The sequence below is a fragment of the Neovison vison genome, chromosome 1 (genome assembly GCF_020171115.1).
Source record: "Neovison vison isolate M4711 chromosome 1, ASM_NN_V1, whole genome shotgun sequence".
In the NCBI taxonomy this organism is placed as follows: Eukaryota; Metazoa; Chordata; class Mammalia; order Carnivora; family Mustelidae; genus Neogale; species Neogale vison.
Genome location: NC_058091.1, coordinates 230,199,260 through 230,224,846, shown reverse-complemented (window position 1 = coordinate 230,224,846; position 25,587 = coordinate 230,199,260). Strand labels below are relative to the sequence as shown.

The window sequence follows — 25,587 nt, the reverse complement described above, 5'->3', positions numbered from 1 at the left end:
TAAGGAACAGTAGTAGGTCTTAAGGAGGGATCTGGAAACCATGAATACATACATACCCTGGCTCAAATCTGGCTCTGCCACTTGCCATTTGACCTTTTGAACCTTCACTTCCGCCTCTATAGAATGAAAGTAACAGTGTTGTGCAAAGTAAAAGAACCTATGTAAATGGCCTAGAACACTGTCAGGCATGTTGGATGCACACTGTATGTTTGGATGAATAGATGAGTGATCCAAAGGTTATAGATTCAAATACCTATGTGGCTTGAAGTGTCCTTAGCAGGGCCTATGGCCAACCTAAGAGTTCATGCCGAATTCGTGTTCAAGAAGGGGTCTGTGCTTGCCATACTGGAATGGGAAGAAAAAAATAAATAAAATCCTCTAAATTTTCAAAAGAAGCTGGAAATCTGGATTTTATCTGCAACTTCCTGTTGTTTAAATATGGGAAACTAATTCAAAATTTGGATTAGGAACTATAGGCTAAACAAAACTCCTAGGCTAGTTTTAACCTGTGGCTAGCCACTTTCTGATCTCTCTGATTTGGTCCAGTCTTTTTTTTTTTTTTTAAAGATTTTATTTATTTATTTGACAGAGAGAGATCACAAGTAGGCAGAGAGAGAGGAGGAAGCAGGCTCCCTGCTGAGCAGAGAGCCCGATGCGGGGCTCGATCCCAGGACCCTGAGATCATGACCTGAGCCGAAGGCAGCGGCTTAACCCACTGAGCCACTCAGGCGCCCTCGTCCAGTCTTTTAAAACAAAAGAAGGTAGACTACTGGAGGAGAATCTCAGTTTTGGAAAAGTGGATCCAGGACTTTTGTCTTTTAAGAGCTGTGAGAAGAGGGGAAAGTGGAGATGATTACAGATGCTAGAGAATAAACCTCTGAGGATAAAATTAATGTCTAACTATATGCACTAATGTGAAATGTTTACCATTAAATCCTAATTATCAGGTAGCATATTATGCATATGTAACATTCAAATATGCCATCACTGTGATACTAACTTTGTGAATTTTATTTGACAACAGATATTCTGTATTAGTGACTAGAGAACTCCATCCATGATTGAAACAGCGTCACCACTTTATAGTCATCCTGGAATCACTCTAACCCATGCCTCATGGCCTTCATACCTCTGCCACCCATGCAGGGCTAAAACTAAGCTAAAATGAAGATGTAAGAGGCAGAGTCATCACACCCCAAAGCACCTTTCCAACAATGCTGAAATTCCTATTAGAGTTTAGAGATAATTAAGTGCTATTTTCCTTTAAAGTCAATTTGCTAAAGATTTCTCACCATGTATAAAGGCATACTGAGAGGTGCCTGGGAGGCTTAGTCAGTTAAACATCTGCCTTCAGCTCAGGTCATGATCCCAGAGTCCTGGGATCTAGCCCGGCATTGAGCTCCCTGCTTAGTGGGGAGTCTGCTTCTCCCTCTCCCTCTGCCTGCTGCTTCCCTTGCTTGTGTCTGCTCACTTGCTTGCTCTCAAATAAATAAATAAATAAAATCCTAAAAAAAAAAGAGAGAGATACTGAGAGAATAAGGGTGTAACTAGGGTGAAAGGGAAAGGAGGAGCAATAACACGGGATGGTAGACATTGAGAAATCCTTGGCAGGAAGTGGCATGACTATATTTTGTAAAGATCACTCTAGTAGCATCTTGAAAGAAACAGTAGTACAAGAAGTTGAGACAAAGAAGACAGCTGTAGTGTCCAGTTAAGAAATTATGAAGGGGGTGTTGCCTGGGTGGCTCAGCCAGTTAAACATCTGACTCTTGGGCGCCTGGATGGCTCAGTGGGTTAAGCTGCTGCCTTCAGCTCAGGTCATGATCTCAGGGTCCTGGGATCGAGTCCTGCATCGGGCTGTCTGCTCAGCAGGGAGCCTGCTTCCTTCTATCTCTCTCTCTGCCTGCCTCTCTGTCTACTTGTGATCTCTCTCTGTCAAATAAATAAATAAAATCTTAAAACAAACAAACAAAAAAAAAAACAAAACAACAACAAAAAAAATTTGACTCTTGATCTCAGCTCAGGTCTTAATCTCTGGGTAGGGTGTTCAAGTCCCACATTGAGCTCCAAGCTGAACTTGGAGTCTACTTGCCTGGGTGGCTCAGTGGGTTAAGCCGCTGCCTTCGGCTCGGGTCATGGTCTCAGGGTCCTGGGATCGAGTCCCGCATCGGGCTCTCTGCTCAGCAGGGAGCCTGCTTCCCTCTCTCTCTCTCTGCCTGCCTCTCCGACTACTTGTGATTTCTCTCTGTCAAATAAATAAATAAAATCTTTAAAAAAAAAAAAATTTGTGAAGGGAGAGTGACATCATGGCAGCATAATAGGTCCCTACCAAAATGGAATAATGAACAAACAGAAAATGTGAACAAACTGTAACAAGTTAGGAGACTGAATCAGTAATCAAAAAATTACGCCCCTCCAAAAAAACAAAAAGCCCAGGACAACACTGTTTCACAGGTGAATTCTATCAAACATTGAAAGAATTAATATCCTTCTCAAGCTTTGCCAAAGAACTGAAGAGGGAACATTCCTAAACTCTATTCATGAGGCCAATCTTAGCCTGATATCAAAGCCACATAAGCACCCAACCAGCAAAGAAAAGTATAGGCCAAAATCTCTGATAAATATAGTTGCGAAAAATCACAACAAAACATTATCAAACTGAATTCAGCAGCACATCAAAAGGTTCCTACAGCATGAACAAGAGGAATGTATTCCTGGGATACAAGCATGGTTCCACATATACAATCAAAGAATGTGATATGCCACATAGATGCAGAAAGCTTTTGAAAAAAAGGCAATGTCATTTTATGATTTAAAAAAAAAAAAAAAAAAAAAAAAACGCTCAACAACTGGGGTATAGAAGGAACATACTACAACATTTTAATAAAGGCCATACATGACAAGTACACAACTAACATCAGACCCAACTAAGTTTTCATATACGTAATTGTTATTTTCCCTTAAGGTCACTGTGCTTAGGGAGATTTCCCAATCTTTATGTAAATATGCTACCAGGATGAGGGCTTTACATAACTCAGTTGTGTAGAAAAGTTGAAATATTTTCCTCTAAGGAACAATCAGGAATGCGTACTCTCATCAGTCTTACTCAACATACTACTGGAATTTCCTGGCCAGAACAATAAGAAAAAAAACCAAAAAGCATCCAAATCAGAGAGGAAGAAGTAAAACTCTTTTTGTCTGCAGATGATGTAGGCTTACATACATAAAATCCTAAACTCCACCAAAACACTGTTAAAATAAATGAATTCAGTAAAGTTGAAAGATACAAAATTGATGTAGAAAAATATGATGCATTTTTTTTTAAGATTTTATTTATTTATTTGACAGAGATCACAAGTAGGAAAAGAGGCAAGCACAGAGAGAGGAAGCAGTCTCCCTGCTGAGCAGAGAGCCCAATGCGGGGCTCGATCCCATGACCCTGGGATCATGACCTGGGCTGAAGGCAGAGGCTTTAACCCACTGAGCCACCCAGGTGCCCAATATGTTGCATTTCTATACAGTGATGATAACTAGCAGAAAGAGAAATTAGAAAAACAATCCCATTTACAACTGCATCAAAAAGAATAAAAGACCTAGGAGTAAATTTAACCAAGGAGGTGAAAGACCTGTACTCTGAAAACTGTAAAACATTGATGAAAGAAGTTGAAACGAAACAAACTGTGGGTTGCTGGGGGGAGGGGGGTTGGGAGAAGGGGGGGAGGTTATGGACATTGGGGAGGGTATGTGCTTTTGGGTAAATTGGAAGGGGAGATGAACCATGAGAGACTATGGACTCTGAAAAACAGTCTGAGGGGTTTGAAGTGGCGGGGGGGTGGGAGGTTGGGGTACCAGGTGGTGGGTATTATAGAGGGCACAGCTTGCATGGAGCACTGGGTGTGGTGAAAAAATAATGAATACTGTTTTTCTGAAAATAAATAAATTGGAAAAAAAAATCAAAAAAAAAAAAAAAAGAAGTTGAAGATGACACAAATAAATGAAAATATATACCAATATACCATGCTCCTCCTCTGGAAGAATTGATATTGTTAAGATGTCCATATTATCCAAAGCAGTCTATAGATTCAGTGCAGTCTCTATCAAATACTAACAGGGGCCCCTGGGTGGCTCAGTTGGTTAAGCTTCTGACTCAGGTCGTAGTCTCATGGGTTGCGAGACAGAGCCCTACACTGGGCTGCCCACTTAGGGGGAGTCTTCTTGAGATTCTCTCCCTCTGTCCCTCCCCCTACATGTGTGCACTCTCACTCTTTCTCAAATAAATGCATCTTTAAGAAAAAAAAAATACCAATAGCATTTTTCACAAAACAAGAACAAAGAATCCTAACATTTGTCTGAAACCACAAAAGACTCTGAGTAGCCAAAACAATCCCAAGAAAGAATAAAAAGCTGGAGTTATCACAATCCCTGATTTTAAACTATACTACAAAGCTATAGTAATCCAAACAGTATGATACTAGCACCAAAAAAAAAAAAAAACAAAGATCAACTGAAGAAAATAGAGAGTAGCCCAGAAGTAGAGCCACACTTATATGGTCAATTAATCTATGACAAGAAAACACAATGGGGAAAAGACAGTCTCCCCCACAAACTGTGTTAGAAAAACTGGACAGCTACAAGTAGAATAAAACAATCAATTTCTTATACGATATACAAAAATAAACTGAAAGTGGATTAAAGACCTAAACACAGGAGCTAAAACCATAAAAATCTTAAAAGAAACTTTTTTTTTATAGGCAGTAAACTCTTGGACATCAGTCTTAGCAGTATTTTTTGGTTTTCTCTCCTCTGACAAGGACAACAAGAGTAAAAATAAACTATTGGGGTTACATCACACTAAAAAACTTTTGCACTAAAGGCTGCCATCAACAAAACAAAAAGGCAACCTACTAAAGAGAAGAAGATATTTGCAAATGATATATATGATAAGGGGTTAATATCCAAATACATAAAGAATTCATGCAACTAAACACTGAAAAACAAACAATATGATTAGAAAATGGGCAGAGTACCTGATTAGTTATTTTTCTAAATAACATATACAGATAGCTGACACACATGAAAAGATGCTCAAAAATCATTACTCACCGGGGAAATGCAAATCAAAACCTCAATGACTATCACCCCATATTAATAAGAATGGTTAGTATAAAAAAGACAAGAAATAACAAATGTTGGCAAAGATGTGGAAAAAAGAGATTCCTTTCTTTCTTTGGAATACAAAATGGTGAAGCCATTATGGAAAACAGTATGGAGCTTCCTCAAAATATTAATAGAATTACCATATGATCCAGTAATCCCACTTCTTGGCATTTGCCCAAAGAAAACAAAAACACTAAACACTTATGTCTACTGTACCATTATTTTCAAAAGCCAAAATATAGAAGCAACCTAAGTGTCCAATACAGAAGATGTGTATACACACACAGACACACACATACGACTATTACTCAGCCATAAAAATAAAGAATGAAATCTTAACCATTTGTGATAACATGGATGGACTTAGGTATATTATGCTAAGTGAAATAAGTCAGAGAAAGACAAATACCATATGATTCCACTTATATGTGGAATCCAAAAAAACAAAACGATGAACCAATGGACCCATAAATACCAAGAACGAACTGGTGGTTGCCAAAGGGGAGTGAGATTGTGTGGGTAGGGGAAGGTGATGAGCAAAAAAGGTAAAGGGGATTAAGAGGTACCAGTTTCCAGTTATGAAATAAAAAAGTAATGGGGATTGAAAGTACAGCATACAGTCAATAATACAAGTTAATTGAATACAGTCAATAATATTAAAGTAACTGTTTGATGAGTAATGGTAACTATACTTATCATGGTGAGTGTTTCAAAATATATGTAACTATTGAATGACTATGTTATACACCTCAAACTAATACAATATTACATGTCAAATAACTTCATTTAAATTTTTTTTCCAGTTGCAGGATATAAAATTAACATACACAAGTCAGTAGTTTCTATATACTAACAATCAAATATCTGAAAAGGAAAGAAAACATTCTCCTTTACAAGTGCATCAAGACCAATAAAAGACAGGAATAATTGTATCCATGAAGGTGTAAGATCTAGACACTGAAAACTAAAAAACTATGATCAAAGAACTGAAGTAGTATTGTTAAAATGTCCATACTACCCAAAGCCGCCTATAGAGTTAACACAATCTATCAAGATTCCAGTGGCAATTTTCAAAGAAATAGATAAAGCAATTCCAAAATTTCTATGGAACCGCTAAAGACACCTAATAGCCAAAACAATCCTGAGAAAGCAGACAACGCTGGAGATATCCCATTTCCTGATTTCAAACTATACTATCAGGCTACAGTAACCAAAATGGTATGGTACTGGCACAAAAATAGGTCCAATAACCAATGGAACTAAATTAAGAGCCTAGGCATGTACCCTTACATATACAGTCGACTAATATTTGACAAGGGAGTCAAGATATTCAGTAAGAAAAAAAAAGTTCTTTTGAAATGGTGCTAGAGGGCACCTGGGTGGCTCAGTGGGTTAAGCTGCTCCCTTCAGCTCAGGTCATGATCTCAGGGTCCTGGGATCGAGCCCCGCATCAGGCTCTCTGCTCAGCAGGGAGCCTGCTTCCTCCTCTCTCTCTCTCTCTGCCTGCCTCTCTGCCTATTTGTGATCTCTCTCTGTCAAATAAATAATAAAATCTTTTTTAAAAAAATGGTGCTAGAAAAACCTGGGTAACAATTTTCCAGATAATGAAAATGAACACTGATCTTACATCACTCATAAAAATCACCTCAAAATGGTTTAAAGACTTATAAGACTTGAAAATGTAAAACTCCTAGAAAAACACACACACACACACACACACACACACGGATAAAAACTCTTGATGATGGTCTTGGCAACAATTTTTGAATAAGACACCAAAGTGGAAGCAATAAAAGCAAAAATTAGTAAGAGGAACATAAACTAAAAACTTCTATACAGCAGGGGTGCCTGGGTGGCTCAGTGGGTTAAAGCCTCTGCCTTCGGCTCAGGTTATGATCCCAGGGTCCTGGGATTGAGCCCCACATCAGGCTCTCTGATTAGCAGGAAGCGTGCTTCCCTTCCTCTCTCTCTCTGCCTGCCTCTGCTTACTTGTGATCTCTGTCTGTCAAATAAAAAAAATTAAATCTTTAAAAAAAAAACCCAAACTTCTATATAGCAAAAGAAACAACAAAATGAAAAACCTACTAAATGGGAGAAAACCTTTGTAAATCATGTATCTCATAAGGGGTTAATATTCCAAAATACATTAAGAACCCAGAACTCAATAGCAAAAGTCAATCTAATTAAAAGATGCACAGAGGATCTGAATAGTTTGTTCCAAAGAAGACATACAAATGGTCAAGAGATGCAGGAACAGATGATCAGCATGAATAATTGTCAGGGAAATGCAGACTGAAACCACAAGGAGGTATCACCTTGAGGAACGCAAATTCATGTAGCCTCTGTGGAAGAGTATGAAGTTCCCTCAAAAAATTAAAAACATAACTTCCCCACATGATCCGGTAATTCCACTGCTGGGTATTCATCCAAAGGAAACGAAATTACTATCTCAAAAAGGTATCTGCATTCCCATGTTCACCGTAGCATTATTTTCAACAGCCAACACATAAAACTACCCAAGTGTCCATCAACTGGATGAATGGATAAAGATGTGGTGTGTGTGTGTGTGTGTGTGTGTGTGTGCTTGTGTATTATTCAGCTGTGAAAAAGAAACCCTATCATTTGTAACAACATGAATGAACTTCAAGGGCATTATATGTTAAGTGAATAAGAGAAAAACAAAGACGGTATGATCCACTAATATGTAGCAACTTTAAAACAAACAAACAAACAAAAACCTCATAGAGAACAGATTGGTGGTCGCCAGGGCTTGGGGGCTGTTGTTGGGCAAAAATGGATAAAGGTGATTGAAAGGTACAAACTTCCAGCTATAAGTCCTGGGGATGTACAGTATTGAGTACAACATGGTGACTATAGCTAACAACACTACATTGCGTATTTGAAAGTTGCTAAGAGAGTAGATCTTAAAAGTTCTCATCGCAAGAAAAAAACTGTAACTGTGTGGTGACAGATATCAACTAAACTTATTGTGCTGGTCATTTTGCAGTGTATACATAAATCATTATGCTGTAAAACTAACACACTGCTACTTACATAGAAGTGAAGGAAAGTAGTGTAGATGGCTTAAAATGTTCTTTTCATGGTCTGACTTCTGCTCAACTCTCTCATCTCCTGGACTATCACCATCTTAAGACCAAGATACCTCCTCAGCCACTGCTATTTCCCAGCATGGGGAATGGTCTCTTTAATATCACATTCCTCTACTAGGACATGCTATCCCTCTTTTCACCTGATTCACTTCACCTTATTATTTAAGACTTACTCTTGGTTCCTCTAGGAAGGTACTCTTACCCATAGTGGGTCAGATGATTTTCCCTGTAATGCTTTGGCAACCATAACTACACTTTTTCATCCTTCTCCCACTGGGCTATAATCCTTTAATTACCTTTCTTCTGAAAGAGACTATGTGTTTTGCAGCTGTAGGAAGAGTATCTTATTTATTTCTGTGCCCTCACTAACTAGTGCAGGGGCTGAAACGGACTTAACCTTGGTTTGTTGAACTAAATGGCAAGGAGAAATTATTGACTAAAAAAATACAGTTGATCTCTAAATTAAAATATTTATAGCTTAAGTGTCTGATAAGAACAATTTTCTAACTGTATATTCCTAATGGGATATTTTCAAGAACAAAAGAAAGCAAATAAATATTTGGTTTCGGTAGTGTGTTGTAATTCTCAAAGCATTTTTGCATACTGTAGGACAGAGTGCATAAGTAAATATATTGATGCCACTGACAAACAGCATTTTCACTGTGGGAGAAGGAAGATAGAAATATGAATGGGAAAAGGTAGGGGAAAATCAGATGTTATTAAATTTCAATTGGCCATGAACTCTTGGTTTTTAAAATATAGTTTCTAGTAACAATGAGCACACCTAGCTCCTCAAACTTGGCATCTAAGGCTGACACCTTAGATGAGAAGAAACAGGGCTCCTTATATAAATAACTAGTTCCAGATTTGGAACAATACAGAAAGTGAACCTAGAACACAAGCCTTAATGCAGCAAGTCAAAAGGATACAGCTTAACAGGGCTCCTACAGAACAAATTTGGGGCAATTTGATCATCCAATGGGATAATCATGTTAATACGTCAAATAAAAAAAGGCCCTAGCTAGAGCTAACAGTGATTATGAGAGGGCAGAGAATGAGAAAAAGAAAACTATTCTTTATAAAAGAATACCAACTAATAAACCAATAAATACAGAAAGGGGGATCAAATTAGAAACACATCATTTCATGAATTCCAATGTAGTAACTGACTCAGACAAAAATCCTCATTGATGCTGAAACAACTGAGTGAAAGGCTGGAGAAAGGGATCATCTCATAGCCACAGAGCATCACTCTAGAGATGACTTAAAAATAAAACGGGAAACCATTATCTTCCAGGGGAGGTCTGCTGTCACTTTTCAAAAGTGCTTGCATGTAGCAGTGCGTTACCAGGACACACTGAAATGATGGGACTCCTGAAGCGATGCAGTAAGCACAAATTATATATAATATACATCAGAAGCATCAAAATTAGACATCTACCTTTTGCCAAAAGTGTCCTAGTTGAATTATGGCGAACAATGTGAAAAATGGTGAACATAGGGGGCGCCTGGGTGGCTCAGTGGGTTGGGCCGCTGCCTTCAGCTCGGGTCATGATCTCAGGGTCCTGGGATCGAGTCCCGCATCGGGCTCTCTGCTCAGCAAGGAGCCTGCTTCCCTCTCTCTCTCTGCCTGCCTCTCCGTTTACTTGTGATTTCTGTCAAATAAATAAATAAAATCTTTAAAAAAAAAAAAATGGTGAACATAAGACACCAGGTCTGATCTCCTCATAAATGTTTTATGTCTTGGGGCACCTGGGTGGTTCAAATGGTTAAGTGTCCAACCAACTCTTGACATCAGCTTAGGTCTTGATCTCAGGGTCATGAATTCAGGCCCCATGATGAACTCCACACTAAGTGTGGAGCCTACCAACTAAATAACTAACTAAACAAACAAATAAATAAATAATGTTTTGTCATGAAAAACAAAAGCAGGGGTAGACTAAGTTAGAGCAGATAAAATAGACAAAATGCAATGCATGAACTCTGATCCAATTTAAAAAACAAGCCGTTTTTGAGATAAGAGAAATTTAAATGTGGACTATATACTCATGATATTGCATATAATACTGGGATTACATAGAAAAACGTTATTCTTGTAAAACTGTTTAAATAGAAAGAAAAAATCTCGCGGTCCTGGGATAGAGCCCTGCGTGGGACTCTCTGCTCCGTGGGGAGCCGGCTTCCCCCTCTCTCCCTACCTGCTTCTCTGCCTACTTGTGATCTCTCTGTCAAATAAATAAATAAAATCTTTTTTTAAAAAGTTGGTAAAATATTTCTAAGTTTGTACAATTTTTGGTTTGCCATTTCTTTTTTTACATTTTACCTTGATTTCCTTCTTTTACAGCTAAGTTCCTGCATTTCAGTGGCAATTCTACCCTCACTAACTGACCACCATTTTAAGAAATATTTTGGCAATTACATAATATCCAGAAGAGGGCAGCAGAGTAAAACTTTTTTTTAAAGGATGATCATGGTGTGTTAAACTTTGCCAGTTATCTGAAAATCAGACTTTACTTCACCTCCCTCTCGTGAACAAAGCAGTTGTGTTAGTGTTTCTCTTAGAAAATTGGAAAACTCAAAAGGCAGTCTCTGAGACTTCAATTTTTCCCATCTAAAATCTAGACTCAATGTTTATTATCTGATGGGACATTCCTATTCTCCCCTCTGACAGCCAGTTACAACCGAGTGGCTGTATCAAGACACTTGATAACTTCTTTTCTGGTCTTCCTGTTCTGAAAACCACCTTCCTCCTAGCTGGCCATCCACACTCCTACCCATCCATCCACCATTCATCTACCCACTCACACACCCCCACATCCATCTTGGTAACCACTATTCCCCTGAGCTTCCTAAACTATTTCTATATGCTAGTGCTCTGGAACCTTCAAAGACTCCCTAACATGTACTACCTCAGACCTCAACATTTCCAATGGTATGATTCTACTCTGACTGAAAACTTTATTTCCTACTACTGCTAATGCAAATTTTTGGTTTACTTGGATCATTGTATTTTTGTTCTCTGAACCCACTGTGTTCAATCCCATCTCTGTATCTATGCTAATACCCGTAGTTCTCAAACTCTTTTGTCTCATAATTTGGTCTGAGAGGCAGCTGAGAACCAGTTGCATGGAATCTTCCAGTTGATATCATAGCTGCACAACCAACATTGTACTACAGAATTCTATGGGGCATCGTTCACACTATTGTACTAACGGATTTATGTATTTATTACTTTCCACTAGATGGCAGTGAAGTGTCCAAAAGAGGTTGTGGCTTTTGCTACTTTAAACACTAATAGCTTTTTTTTCTCCTTCTTTTCATGCAGTATTTTAGGTCCTACAGCACAAAATAACTTCCAAATACTTTGTGACTAATTTTGTCAATATGCGATATACCACTGTAATTGAAAGAACTGGCATTAACTCAATATCTAATGCAATGACTTATCACATACTTCCCTCCTCAAAATCTTGCACCATAGTATGTGGTTCTAACACTTGATTCTAAAACATTTTTGTCTTCAGACTCCATTACACTTTTGAAGATTATCAAGAGTCTTCAAGGAGCTTTTGTTTATATGGGATATATCTACTGATATTCCTATACTGTATGAAAAATAATGCTTTAAAATATTTACCTATTAATTCATTAAAAATCAAAACTCAAAATCTATTACATCTTAATATAGATAACATACCTTTAAGAAAAGCAGCCAATTCACACTCCCTCCCAAGTAGTGAGAAGAATGGCATTTTTTAATTTTTGCACAACTATTTTATTTCCAGAACTAGACTTTTTTTAAGATTTTACTTATTTGACAGAGAGCGAGAGAGAGAAAGAATGTGTGCATGAGAGTGACTGCACAAGCAGAGGAAGAGAGAGAAGGAGAATCCCTGCTGAGCAAGGAGCCCTATGCAGGGCTTGAACCCAAGACCCCAGGATAATGATCTGAACCAAAGGCAGATGCTTAACTGACTGAGCCACCCAGGAGCCCCAAGAACTGGATTCTTGAGACAGAGGAAGATGGCAGAGTAGGAGGACCTTAGTCTCACCTCGCTCCATGAATATAACTAGGTAACTATCAAGTCATCCTAAATCCACTAGAAATTGACCTTTAAACTGGCAAAACAAACCCTACAAGTAAATGCAGAGGCCACACTGAAGAAGGCAGAAATGCAGAGACAGTGGTTAGGAGAGAAACAGACTGTGGCCACTGCAGTGGGGAAGGAGCCATGGTCACAGAGAAGGACCAGAGACAAGCTAACACATGGGAGGGCAAGAGGAAAATAAATCCCCATAGCAATTGGCTTAGAAAGAAGGAGGGCCCGAATTTCTTGAGTTCTTCTAACTAGCTGGGCTTAAAGACTGGAGTTCTAAAGGTCAGCATGCTTGGCTCTAGAAGAGTTCAGGAAGACAATGGGGCTGCACTAAGAGAAAAGGCAGGTCAAACAACTTGCAGACTTACAACATAAAAACAATGATCTGAAGAGCACCTGGGGCACACATGGTGCGGTTAATTGCTCTTCTCAGAGCAATCACAGAGAGTCAGCATTCATGATGAAATTCCTCCTGGAAGAAAGGAACTCCAGGCACCATTTCCCACCTGCCCTTCAGCATAATCACAGGGCCACCTGCAGGAACCAGCACAGACACTTGCTACCTAACTTACACCAAGCTCCGCACCCCCACGATCTGTTGGAGCTGCCCCTTTGAGTTACACCTGCCTCAGTCCCAGCATGGTGGGCCCTTCCTCCACAAGATTGGCCCAAACCCATGCTCACACCTCATCTCCTAATGTGGGAGTTCTGGGGACCCTTAGTTCTGGTGGCAGTGGTACAGCACCAACAGGTCTCATTTCACAAGCAGATCAGAGGACACCTACTTGAAGCTCAACACATTCAGGCCAGGAGCCAAAGACTGCCCATGAGAGGCAAAGAGCCTCTGCAGATGACTGACCTGAAAGATAAAGCAACCAGGACACAAAAGGAGTCTAAGCAGCACACAATGGATATACTCTCAGTAGCACCAGGCCCTAGGGAATAGGTGACATGACACTGCAGGGACCTCTTCTCCATAAAGCCACTACTCTCAAGAGTTGACTTTCCTTAACACAAGGAAACAGGAAAAGGGACTTAAGACAAAATGAAGACAGAGGAATTTGTCCCAAATGAAAGAACAGAACAGGGCGCCTGGGTGGCTCAGTGGGTTAAGCCGCTGCCTTCGGCTCAGGTCATGATCTCAGGGTCCTGGGATCGAGGCCCGCATCGGGCTCTCTGCTCAGCAGGGAGCCTGCTTCCTCCTCTCTCTCTGCCTGCTTGTGATCTCTCTCTGTCAAATAAATAAATAAAATCTTTAAAAAAAAAAAAAGAACAGAACAAGGCCACACTAGGGATCTAAGTGAAAGAGATCAGTAACAATGCCTGATGGAGAATTTAAAGCAATGATTGTAAGGATACTCCCTGGGCTTGAGAAGAGTAGAGGACATTAGTGACTATTAACACAAAGATAAAGAATAACAGAGAAGATGGGGCGCCTGGGTGGCTCAGTGGGTTAAGCCGCTGCCTTCGGCTCAGGTCATGATCTCAGAGTCCTGGGATCGAGTCCCGCATCGGGCTCTCCGCTCAGCGAGGAGCCTGCTTCCTCCTCTCTCTCTGCCTGCCTCTCTGCCTGCTTGTGATCTCTCTCTGTCAAATAAATAAAATCTTAAAAAAAAAAAAAAAAAAAAAAAAAAAAAAAAAAAAGAATAACAGAGAAGAGATAAAAGGCTCAATAAACAAAATGAGAAACAGCTTCACAGAATAAACAGCAGGCTGGAAGAAGCACAGGAATGAACTGGTGACCTGGAAGAGTAATAAAAGTAATCAAGCTAAACAAAAGAGAGAGACAAAAGAATTATGCAAAATGAGAAGAGACGTAGGGAACTCAGTGACTCCATCAAACATAGTACATTCCTATTATAGAAGTCTTAGAAGAGGAAAGAGAAAATGGGGCAGAGAATTTATTCTAAAAAATAATAGCTGAAAACTTACCTAACCTGGGAAAGCAAACAGATATCCAGATGCAGGAGCCACAGAGAACTGCCAACAAAAACAACAAAAGCAGAGCAACACCAAAAGATACTGTAATGAAAATGGCAAAATACAGTGATAATGAATAAATATTAAAAGCCACAAGACATGGGGCATGTGGGTGGCTCAGTCAGTTAAGCATCTGACTCTTGATTTTTGGCTCAGGTCATGATATCAGGGTCCTAGAATCAAGCTCTTCATCAGGCTCCACTGTCAGCGTGGAGTCTGCTTTTCTGCCTCTCTCTCTCCCTCTGCCCTTTCCTGTGTGCGCATGTATACATACCCTTTCTCTCTCTCTCTCTCTCTAATGAATAAATAAATCTTTTTCTTAAAAAAAGCAGTGGGACGCAAAGTGCTGAATGATAAAAACTTGCACCTCAAAATAATCTATCCAGCAAAGCTATCATTCAAAATAGAAGGAGAGATAAAGTTTCCCAGACAAACAAAAACTAAAGGAGTTCATGACCACTAAACCAACCCTGCAAGAAATACTAACGGGGACTCTTTGAGTGGAAAGTAAAGACCAAAAATGACAGTATGAACAGAGGAAACACAGAAGCAGTAAAAATTAGTGTTTCTATAAAGTATCAATCAAGGAACTTACAAAATAAAAGGATATAAAATATACCTTACACCATAAACCTAAAATATAGGGAGGACCCATATTTGGATGATACTGATGATGAGATGGACCCAGAGACAGAAGAACCTTATGAGCATAAGAAGAAACAGTAAAGCTAGGGGTGCCTTGGTGGCTCAGTTGCTGAGCATCTGCCTTTGTCCCAGGTCATGATCCCAGGGTCCTGGGACTGAGCCCCTGGGATTGAGCTTCCTGCTCTACAGGAAGCCTGCTTCTCCCTCTCCCACTCCCCCTGCTTGTGTTCCCTCTCTTGCTGTGTCTTTCTCTGTCAAATAAATAAATAAGTAAGATAAAGATAAATTTCAACATATCAGTTTTATAAAGCAGTTTAGGTTATGGTGATTTAGCAGAACACAGGAAAACAAGAAAATGTGTCACACTTATACCATATTAAGGATGTTGACTTATGTAACTAATGTATACAACTTTAATTTTATTTAACACTATCTCCCCAAATAAACTTCAAGTATGTGTGTGTGTGTGTGTGTGTGTGTGTGTGTGTGTATACACACTAGCAAAAGTTTATATGTACACTTAATTTCACTGTTTTGGCTACAATAATATCAATTTTGAAAACAAGTCCTAGGCTTGCCTCATCACTCGAACATGGCTAAATAACTACTGAATCATTCTGAAAACCCAAGAAATCAATCTGAGGAGTAAAAGAACAAACTATACAACTAGGCAGAGAGAAGCGGCCATTGTGGAAGGTAGGAGGTGCAGAGATGAGATTCTGGGGAGGAAAGGATTGTGCATGTTGCAGAGGAGAGGCAATGTTAATCACCAAGAGAGGCAAGAGAGAGAAAGAGAGGAGTGCACAGAGAATCACATAGGAAAAATTTCCCCAAAGCCATTCATGGGGAAAATGAGAAGAGCTGATTATGGTGAGTTCTGACAACCAGTGGAGCTCAAAGACTGGAGCTTTAAAGGTCCTCGCCTTAGCTGGTATGGAACCCAGTGGGCCGTACAGTACTCCTGTGAAGGAGGGCAGAGAACCCAGTAGCGGGCAGAAAGATCTGAGGATCCCCTGGAACACACTGGGAGAGATGGTCCCCCCTTCTTGGAGCCCATCTGGAAGAGGTGGCATGCCTCACCAAGGACAAAAGAGCCCGCAGATACCATTACCCTCCTTGACTCTCAGCACAGATGCAGAGACACCTGCTAACCTGGGTGGCTAACCTGGACATTGACTCCTTGCTTCATTTTACTCCATACTCCGAGCACCTGTGCTTTGGTGCAACTTCCCTTCTTGGACAAACCTGCACCAGCCCCAGAACAGTGAACACCTTCCCCAGAGAACCAGTGCAGGTGGCAACAAATACTAAGTCCCTAAGGTTGGTAGTTTTAAAACTCAGCCGGCCTCCCTAGGATAGAACATAGTTGCACTGTGCTGCAGGGCAGGCAGAGAGCCCAAACACAGAAGCAGTAGAGAGGCCTGGGACACAAGTAGAGAGAATGTTCATTCTTCTGTGAGGGCTTCCGGGAAACTGGTGGGGACAAATTCCCCTCTTTAAGGACAAAGGAGAGGGGTGGTGCCATTTCCCTCTCCAGTCTCCCAGTATAAACTAACATCAGGAAGCAGCAAAGCACCAAAAGTGGAGGCATTAGCTGCTTACAGCAAGTCTTGCCTTCTACACTCTGCATGTGCTTCTTTACTAGGACAAGGGTACATGAGAACCAGAGCAGCAGGCCCCCCTCCAGAAGGCCAACACAAACTCCCCACATGCACGAAGTCTACTGGCCATAGAGTGCTGCCAAGCTTCAGTTCTAATGGAAATAGCATCAGGTCTCTTTTAACAAGCAGCCCAGAGCACACCTAGTTAAAACTAACCACTCTGGCCAAGGTGCAAACACTCCCCACTAAAGGCAAAGAACAAACTGCAGAGGATTGACTGGAGGGAAAGAGCATCCAAAACATAGCACCAGACTTCACAGAAGATATACCAGAAACCCTTCCTGAGTCACCAGGTCCTGAACAGTTTATGACCCTTTCTTAATAAAGCCATTACTCTCAAGAGTAGGAAACATAACAGGCTTTCCTAACACAGAGAAGAAGACAAAGACCTATATAAAAATGACAAAATGAAGGAATTTGTCCCAAAGAAAGAAAAGGTCATGGCCAAGGATCTAACTGAAACAGATATAAATAGTATGCATGATCCAGAAATTAAAATGACAATCATAAGGATACTAGCTGGACTTGAAAGGACACTAGGGAGTCTCTCACCCCAGACATAAAAGACCTAAAAACTAGTCAGGCCAAAATAAAAAAACAGTATAACTGAGATTCAAAACCAACCAAGCAGGTGGTGGGTATTATAGAGGGCACGGCTTGCATGGAGCACTGGGTGTGGTGAAAAAATAATGAATACTGTTTTTCTGAAAATAAATAAATTGGAAAAAAATAATAAATTAAAAAAAAAAAAAAAAAAAAACAACCAAGCATACTCACTACAAGAATGGAAGAACGAGGGGCGCCTGAGTGGCTCAGTGGGTTAAAGCCTCTGCCTTCGGCTTGGGTCAATGTCCCGGGGTCCTGGGATCAAGCCCCACATTGGGCTCTCTGCTAAGCAGGGAGCCTGCTTTCCCCTCTCTTTGCCTGCCTTTCTGCCTACCTGTGATCTCTGTCTGTCAAAATAAATAAATAAAATCTTTAAAAAAGAAGAAAAAGAATGGAAGAAGGAAAGGAATGAATAAGTGATGTAGAGGACAAAATTACTGAAAATAATTAAGATGAAAAGAAGAGGGAAAGAAAAATATTGGATCACAAAGGGAGACTTAAGGATATCAGCAACTGCATAAAGTGTAATAACATTCATATCATAGAAGTCCCAGAAGAAGAAAAGAGGGGATAAGGGGCAGAAGGTTTACCTGAAAAAATTATAGTTGAAAACTTTCCTAACCCAGAAAAGGAAACACATATCCATATCCAGGAGGCACAAAGAACTATCAATATCAACAAAAGCAGGCCAACACCAAGACATATAGTAGTAAAATGTGCAAAATACACAGATAAGGAAAAAATCATAAAAGGAGCAAGAGAAAAGAAATCCCTACCATACAAAGGAAGACAAATAAGGTTAGCAGCATATCTCTCTACAGAAACCTAGCATGCCAGAAGAGAGTGGCAGGATATATTCAATGTACTGCATGGAAAAAAATATGCAGCCAAGAATATCCTATCCAGCATGGCTGTCATTCAGAATAGCAAAGAAAGAGTTTCCCAGACAAACAAAACTAAAGGAGTTGCTGACCAATAAACCAGTCTTGCAAGAAATTTTAAAGGGGACTCTGAATGGGAAAGTGACAAAAACTAGAAAGAAACAGAGAAAATCTTCAGAAATAACTACTTAACAAGTAATACAATGATACTAAACTCATACCTATCAATAATCATTCTACATGTAAATGAATAAAAAACAAGAGCCATCCGTATGATGCCTACAGGAGACTCATTTTACACCTAAAGACACCTGCAGATTGATAGTGAAGGGACAGACGGAGAAGCATTTATCATGCTAACGGACATCAAAAAAAAGCCAGGGGCGCCAGGGTGCTCAGTGGGTTAAGCCTCTGCCTTCGGCTCAGGTCATGATCTCAGGGTCCTGGAATCAAGCCCCACATCAGACTCTCTGCTTGGCAGGGAGCCTACTTCCCCCTCTCTCTCTGCCTGCCTCTTTGCCCATTTGTGATCTCTGTCAAATAAATAAATAAAATCTTAAAAAAAAGAAAAAGAAAGCCAGAGTAGCCATCCTTATGTTAGACAAACTAGACTTTAAACCAAAGACTGTAACAAGAGATGAACAGCACTATATCATAATAAAGGGATCTATTCAACAAGATCTAACAATTGTAAATATTTATGCACCCAACTTGGCAGCACCCAAATACATAAAATAGTTAATAACAAAGGAACTAACTGATAATAATATGATTATATTAGGGGACTTTAACACCCCATTTACAGCAATGGATACATCATCTAAGCAGAAAATTAACAAGGAAATAATGGCTTTGAATGACATGTTGGACTAGACGGACTTAACAGACATACTCAGAACATCTCATCCTAAAGCAAGAGAATACACATTCCTCTCGAGTGCACAGGGGCATTTTCCTGAATATTATATACTGAGTCACAAATCAGACCTCAACAAGTACAGAAAGACTAAGGTTACACAGTGCATATTCTCTGACCACAATGTAATGAAACTTGAAGTCAATTAACAAGAAAAAATGTGGAAAGACCACGAATACATGGAGGGTAAAGAATATCCTACCTTCTTTAAGAATGAAGGGGTCATCCAGGAAATTAAAGAAGAAATTTTAAAAATAGATGGGAACAAATAGTATTGAGAACAGAAGAGTCCAAAACATTTGGTATGCAGCAAAAGCAGTCATAAGAGGGCAGAATATACCAGTATAGACCTACCTAAAGAAGCAAGAAAAATCTCAAATACACAGCCTAAACTTACACCCACAGGAGCTAGAAAAAGAACAAATCAAACCTAAAGCCAGGAGAAAGGGGAAATAATAAAGATTAGAGCATTAAAAAAAAGATATAGAAACAAACAAACAAAAGTCAGTAGAACAGATCAATGAAACCAAGAGCTGATTCTTTGAAAGAATCAATACAACTAAAAAAAAAAAAAAAAAATCAATACAACTAATAACCCCCTAGCCAGATTTACCAAAAAGTAAAGAAGAAAGGTCCCAAATAGTTAAAATGATAAATGAATGGGAATAGAAAACAGCCAACACAGAAATACCATTTTAAGAGAATAGTATGAAATATTATATGCCAACAAATTAAGCAATCTGGAAGAAATGCATATATTCCTAGAAACATATTAACTGTCAAAACTAACACTGGAAGAAACAGAAAACTTGAACAGACCAATAGCCAGCAGGGGAAGTGAATCAGTAATCAAAAGTCTCCCCAAAGGGATGCCTGGGTGGCTCAGTTAGTTAAGTAACTGCCTTTGCCTCAGGTCATGATCCCAGAGTCCCGGGATCGAGTCCCACATCAGGCTCCCAGCTCCGGCAGGAAGTCTGCTTCTCCCTTTGACCTTCTCCCCTCTCATGCTCTTTCTCACCTTCTCTCTCTCTCAAATAAATAAATAAAATCTTTTTTAAAAGTCTCCCAACAAGCAAAACTCCAGGAGTAGATGGCTTCCCAGGGGAATGCTACCAAACATTTAAAGAATAGTTAATACCACTTCTTCCAAAATGTTTTGAAAAATAAAAATGGAAGGAAAACTTCCAAACTCATTCTACAAGGCCAGCATTACCTTGATTCCAAAGCCAAACAAAGACCCCACTAAAAAAGTGAATTACAGAGCAATATCCCTGATGAAAATAGATGTAAAAATTCTCGGGACGCCTGGGTGGCTCAGTTGGTTGGACGACTGCCTTCGGCTCGGGGAGTGATCCTGGAGTCCCGGGATCGAGTCCCACATCGGGCTCCCAGCTCCATGGGGAGTCTGCTTCGCTCTCTGACCTTCTCCTCGCTCGTGCTCTCTCTCACTGTCTCTCTCTCTCAAATAAATAATAAATAAAATCTTTAAAAAAAAAAATTCTCAACAAATACTAGCAAATCAAATCTGAATGATACATGAAAAGAATCAATCACCACAGTTAAGTGGGATTTATTCCTTGGCTGCAAGGGGGGTTCAATATTCACAAATCAATCACATGATACACCACCTAAATAAAAAAAAGGGTAAGAACTATATGATCCTTCCAATAGATGTTGAAAAACACATTTGACAAAGTACAGCATCCATTCTTGATAAAAACCATCAAAAAAGTAGGGATATAGGGAACATATCTCAACATCATAAAAGTCATATATGAAAAACCTAGAGCTAATATCAGTCTCAATGGGAAGAAATTAAGAGCTTTTTCTCTACAGTCAGGAACAAGATAGAGATGTCCACTCTCACCACTGTTACTTAACATTGTACTGGAAGTCCTAGCCTCAGCAATCAGACAGGAAGAAGAAATAAAAGGCATCCAAATTGCCAAGGAAGAAGTCAAACCTTCAGTATTTGTAGACAACATGATATTCTATGAAGAAAACCTAGAAGACTCTATAAAAAAATTGCCAGCACTGATACACAAATTCAGTAAAGCTGCAGACACAAAATCAACATAGAGAAGAAAAATCCAAGATGGCAGATGAGTAGTAGACCACAGTTTCATCTGGTCCCAGGAATTCAGCTAGATAGCTACCAAATCATTCTGAACACCTGTGAACTCAACCAGAGATCTAGGTAAAGAACTGTTGCAACTCTACAAATAGAAAAACAACCACTTTCTAAAAGAAAGATAAGATGGAAAAACTCACCTCAAAAAGCAGAACAAGAGTCAGTACTGACTGCCAAGGACCTAATCGGTATGGATAGAAGTAAAATGTCAGAACTCGAGTTCAGAATGATTATAAAGATAGTAGCTGGGTTTGAAAAAAGCATAGAAGAGACTAGAGAATCCCTTTCTGGAGAAATAAAAGAACTAAAATCTAATCAAGTCAAAATAAAAAAGGCTATTAATGAGATGCAATAAAAAAGGAAGGCTCTAACTGCTGAGATAAATGAGGCAGAAGAAAGAATTAGTGATACAGAAGACCAAATGATGGGGAATAAAGCTGAGAAAAATAAAGATAAACAACTTCTGGACCACGAGGGGAGAGTTCAAAACATAAATGATACCATAAAGTGAAACAATATTGGAATAACTGGGATCCTAGAAGAAGAGGAAAGAGAGAGCAAAAGAGAAGGGAAGAAGGTATACTGGAGCAAATTATGCTGGAGAATTTCCCTAATCTGGGGAAGGAAGCACACATCTATATCCAGGAGGCACAGAGATCCCCCTCAAAGTCAATAAAAATAGGTCAAACCCTGCTATCTAACAGTGAAACTTGAAAATCTCAGAGACAGGGACGCCTAGGTGGCTCAGTTGGTTAAGCAGCTGCCTTCGGCTCAGGTCATGATCCCAGGGTCCTGGGATCGAGTCCCACATCGGGCTCCTTGCTCGGCGGGGAGCTTGCTTCTCCCTCTGCCTCTGCCTGCCTCTTTGTCTGCCTGTGCTCGCTTGCTTTCTCTCCCTCTGTCTCTGACAAATAAATAAATAAAATCTTTAAAAAAAAAAAAAAAGAAAATCTCAGAGACAAAGAGAAAATCCTTAAAGCAGCTCTGGACAAGAGGTCCATAACCTGCAAGGGTAGAAACATTACACTGGCAGATCTATCCACAGAGACCTGGCAGGCCAGAAAGGACTGGCATGATATATTCAGGGTGCTAAGTAAGAAAAATATGCAGCCAAGAATAAGACAAACAGAAACTAAAAGAATTTATGATCACTAAACCAATCCTGCAAGAAATATTAAAGGGAATCCTTTCAGCAAAAAGAGAGCTCAAAAGTAACATAGACCAGAAAGGAACAGAGACAATTTACATAAACAGTGACTTTACAGGAAATAAGATGGCACTAAATTCCTATCTTTCAATAGTTACTCTGAATGAAAATGGGTTAAGTACCCTAATCAAAAGACACAGGGTACCAGATTGGATAAAAAAGCAAGACCCACTGATATTCTGTCTGCCAGAGACACATTTTAGGCTCCAAGACACTTCCAGATGAAAGTGACAGGGTGGAAAACCATTTATCATGATAACTGACATCAAGAGAAAGGGTAGCAATCATTATATCAGACAAATTAGATTTTAATCCAAAGATTATAATAAGAGATGAGGAAAGACACTATATCAAAATTAAAGGGTCTATTCAATAAGAAGATCTAACAATTGTAAATATTTATGCCCCTAACATGGAAGCAGTCAATTATATAAACCAATTAATTGCCAAACTAAAGAAACACATTGATAATAATGCAATACTAGTAGGGGACTTTAATACCCTACTCACTGCAAAGGACAGATCATCTAAGCAAATGGTCAACAAGGAAACAAGGGCTCTGAATATTACAGTGGACCAGACAGACTTCATAGATACATTCAGAGCATTCCATCCAAGCAACAGAATATACATTCTTCTCTAGTGCACATGGAACAGTCTCCAGAATAGATTACATCCTGGGTCACAAAACAGGTCTCAAACAGTACCAAAGATTGGGATCATTCCCTGCATATTTTCAGATCACAATGCTTTGAAACTAGAACTCAACCAAGAGGAAAGGTGGAAAGAACTCAAATACATGGAGGCTAAAGAGCATCCTACTAAAGAATGAAAGGGTCAACCAGAAAATTAAAAAAAAAAGAATTTAAAAAACTCATGGCAACAAATGAAAATGAAAACACAACTGTTCAAAACCTTTAAGATGTACCAAATGAGGTCCTAAGAGAAGAATATAACAAAACAAGCCTTTCTCAATAATCAAGAAAGGTCTCAAATATACACCCTATTCTTATACCTAAAGGAGATGGACAAAAACCAGAAAACAAAGCCTAAACCCAGCAGGAGAAGAGAAATTATAAATATCAGAGCAGAAATCAATGAAATGGAAACCAAAAGAAGAGTAGAACAGATTAATGAGACTAGGAGCTAGTTCTTTGAAAGAATTAATAAGATCGATAAAGCCCTACCCAAACCTACCAGAAAGTAAAGAGAAAGGACTCAAATAAATAAAATCATGAATGAAAGAGGAGCAGTCACAATCAACACCAAAGAAATACAAATAATAATAAGAACATATTATGAGTAACTATATGCCTACAAATTGGGCAATCTGGAAGAAATGGATGTATTCCTAGAGATGTATAAACTACCAAAACTGAAACAGGAAGAAATAGAAAACCTGAATAGACTCATAACCAGCAAGGAAATTGAATCAGTAATCAAAAATCTCCCAACGAACAAGAGCTCAGGGCCAGCTGGCTTCCCAGGGAAACTCTACCAAACATTTAAAGAATTAATGCCTATTCTCCCAAAGCTGTTTCAAAAAATAGAAATGGAAGTAAAACTTTCCAACTCATTCTATAAGGCCAGCATTACCTTGATCCCAAAACCAGACAAAGACCCCACCAAAAAGAAGAATTATACAAATATCCCTGATGAACACGGAAGCCAAAATTCTCACTAAGATACTAGTCAATAGGATCCATCAGTACACTAAAAAGATAATTCACCACAATGAAGTGGGATTTATTCCTGGGCTGCAAGGTTGGTTCAACATCCACAATTCCATCAATGTGATACAATACATGAATAAAAGAAAGGACAAGAATCATATGATCCTCTCAGTGGATGCAAAAAAAGCACTGGACAAAGTACTGTATGTATCCTTTCTTGATTAAAACTCTTCACAGTGTAGGGATTCAGGGTATATAACTCAATATCATAAAAGCTATCTATGAAAAACCCACATCAAATATCATTCTCAATGGGGAAAAACTGAGAGCTTTTCCCCTAAGGTCTGGAAAATGGCAGGGATGTCCACTATCAGCATGGTAGTTCAACATAGTACTAGAAGTCGTAGTCTAAGAAATCAGACAGCACAAAGAAATAAAAGGCATCAGAATCAGCAAAGAAGAAGTAAAACTTTCATTCTTTGCAGATGACATGATATTCTATGTAGAAAACCCAAAAGAGTCCACCCCAAAATTACAAGAACTCACAAAGGAACTCAGCAAAGTGGCAGGATATAAAATCAATGTACAGAAATCAGTTGCACTTCTATACACCAACAAGGGAACAGAAAGAGAAACTAAGGAGTCGATCCCACTTACAATTGCACCCAAAACCATAAGATACCAAAGAATAAATCCAACCAAAGAGGCAAAGGATCGGTACTCAGAAAACTATAGAATACTCATGAAAGAAATTGTGGAAGACACAAGAAATGGGAAAATATTCCATGCTTGTGTATTAGAACAAATATTGTGAAAACATCTATGCTACCCAAAGCAATCTATACATTCAGTGTGATCCCTATCAAAATACCATTAACTTTTTTCACAGAGCTAGAACAAATCATCTTAAAATTTATATGGAACCAAAAAGACCCCAAAGAGCCAAAGGAATGTTGAAAAAGAAAACCAAAGCTGGTGGCATCACAATCCCAGGCTTCAAGTTCTATCACAAAGCTGTAACCATCAAGATGATATGGTACTGGCACAAAAAGAGACATATAGATCAAAGGAACAGAATAAAGAAACCAGAAATGGACCCTCAACTTTATGGTCAAGTGATCTTTAATAAAGCAGGAAAGAATATCCAATGGAAAAAAGACAGTCTCTTCAACAAATGGTGTTGGGAAAACTGGACAGCCACATGCAGAAGAATGAAACTGGATTACACTACATTACACCATACACAAAAATAAATTCTTAATGGATTCAAGACCTCATTGTGAGACAGGAAACCATCAAAATCCTAGAGGAGAACAAAGGCAGCAACCACTATGATCTCAGCCACAGCAACTTCGTACTAGCGAGGTCTCCAGAGGCAAGGGAAACAAAAGCAAAAATGAATTACTGGGACTTCATCAAGATAAAAAGCTTCTGCAAAGTGAAGGAAACTATCAATGAAACTTTTTTAAAAGTTTAAAAAAAAAAAAGGGTTAGTATTCCAAACCATAAAGAACTTACCAAAA

At 39.1% G+C, this 25,587-nt stretch overlaps 1 long non-coding RNA gene across 1 annotated transcript in view; it reads right to left on the bottom strand.

The window, feature by feature from the left end:
- Positions 1 to 25,587, bottom strand: part of LOC122889412 — a 76,680-nt gene that overhangs the window by 40,416 nt on the left and 10,677 nt on the right. The gene's annotated exons all lie outside the window — the stretch shown is intronic.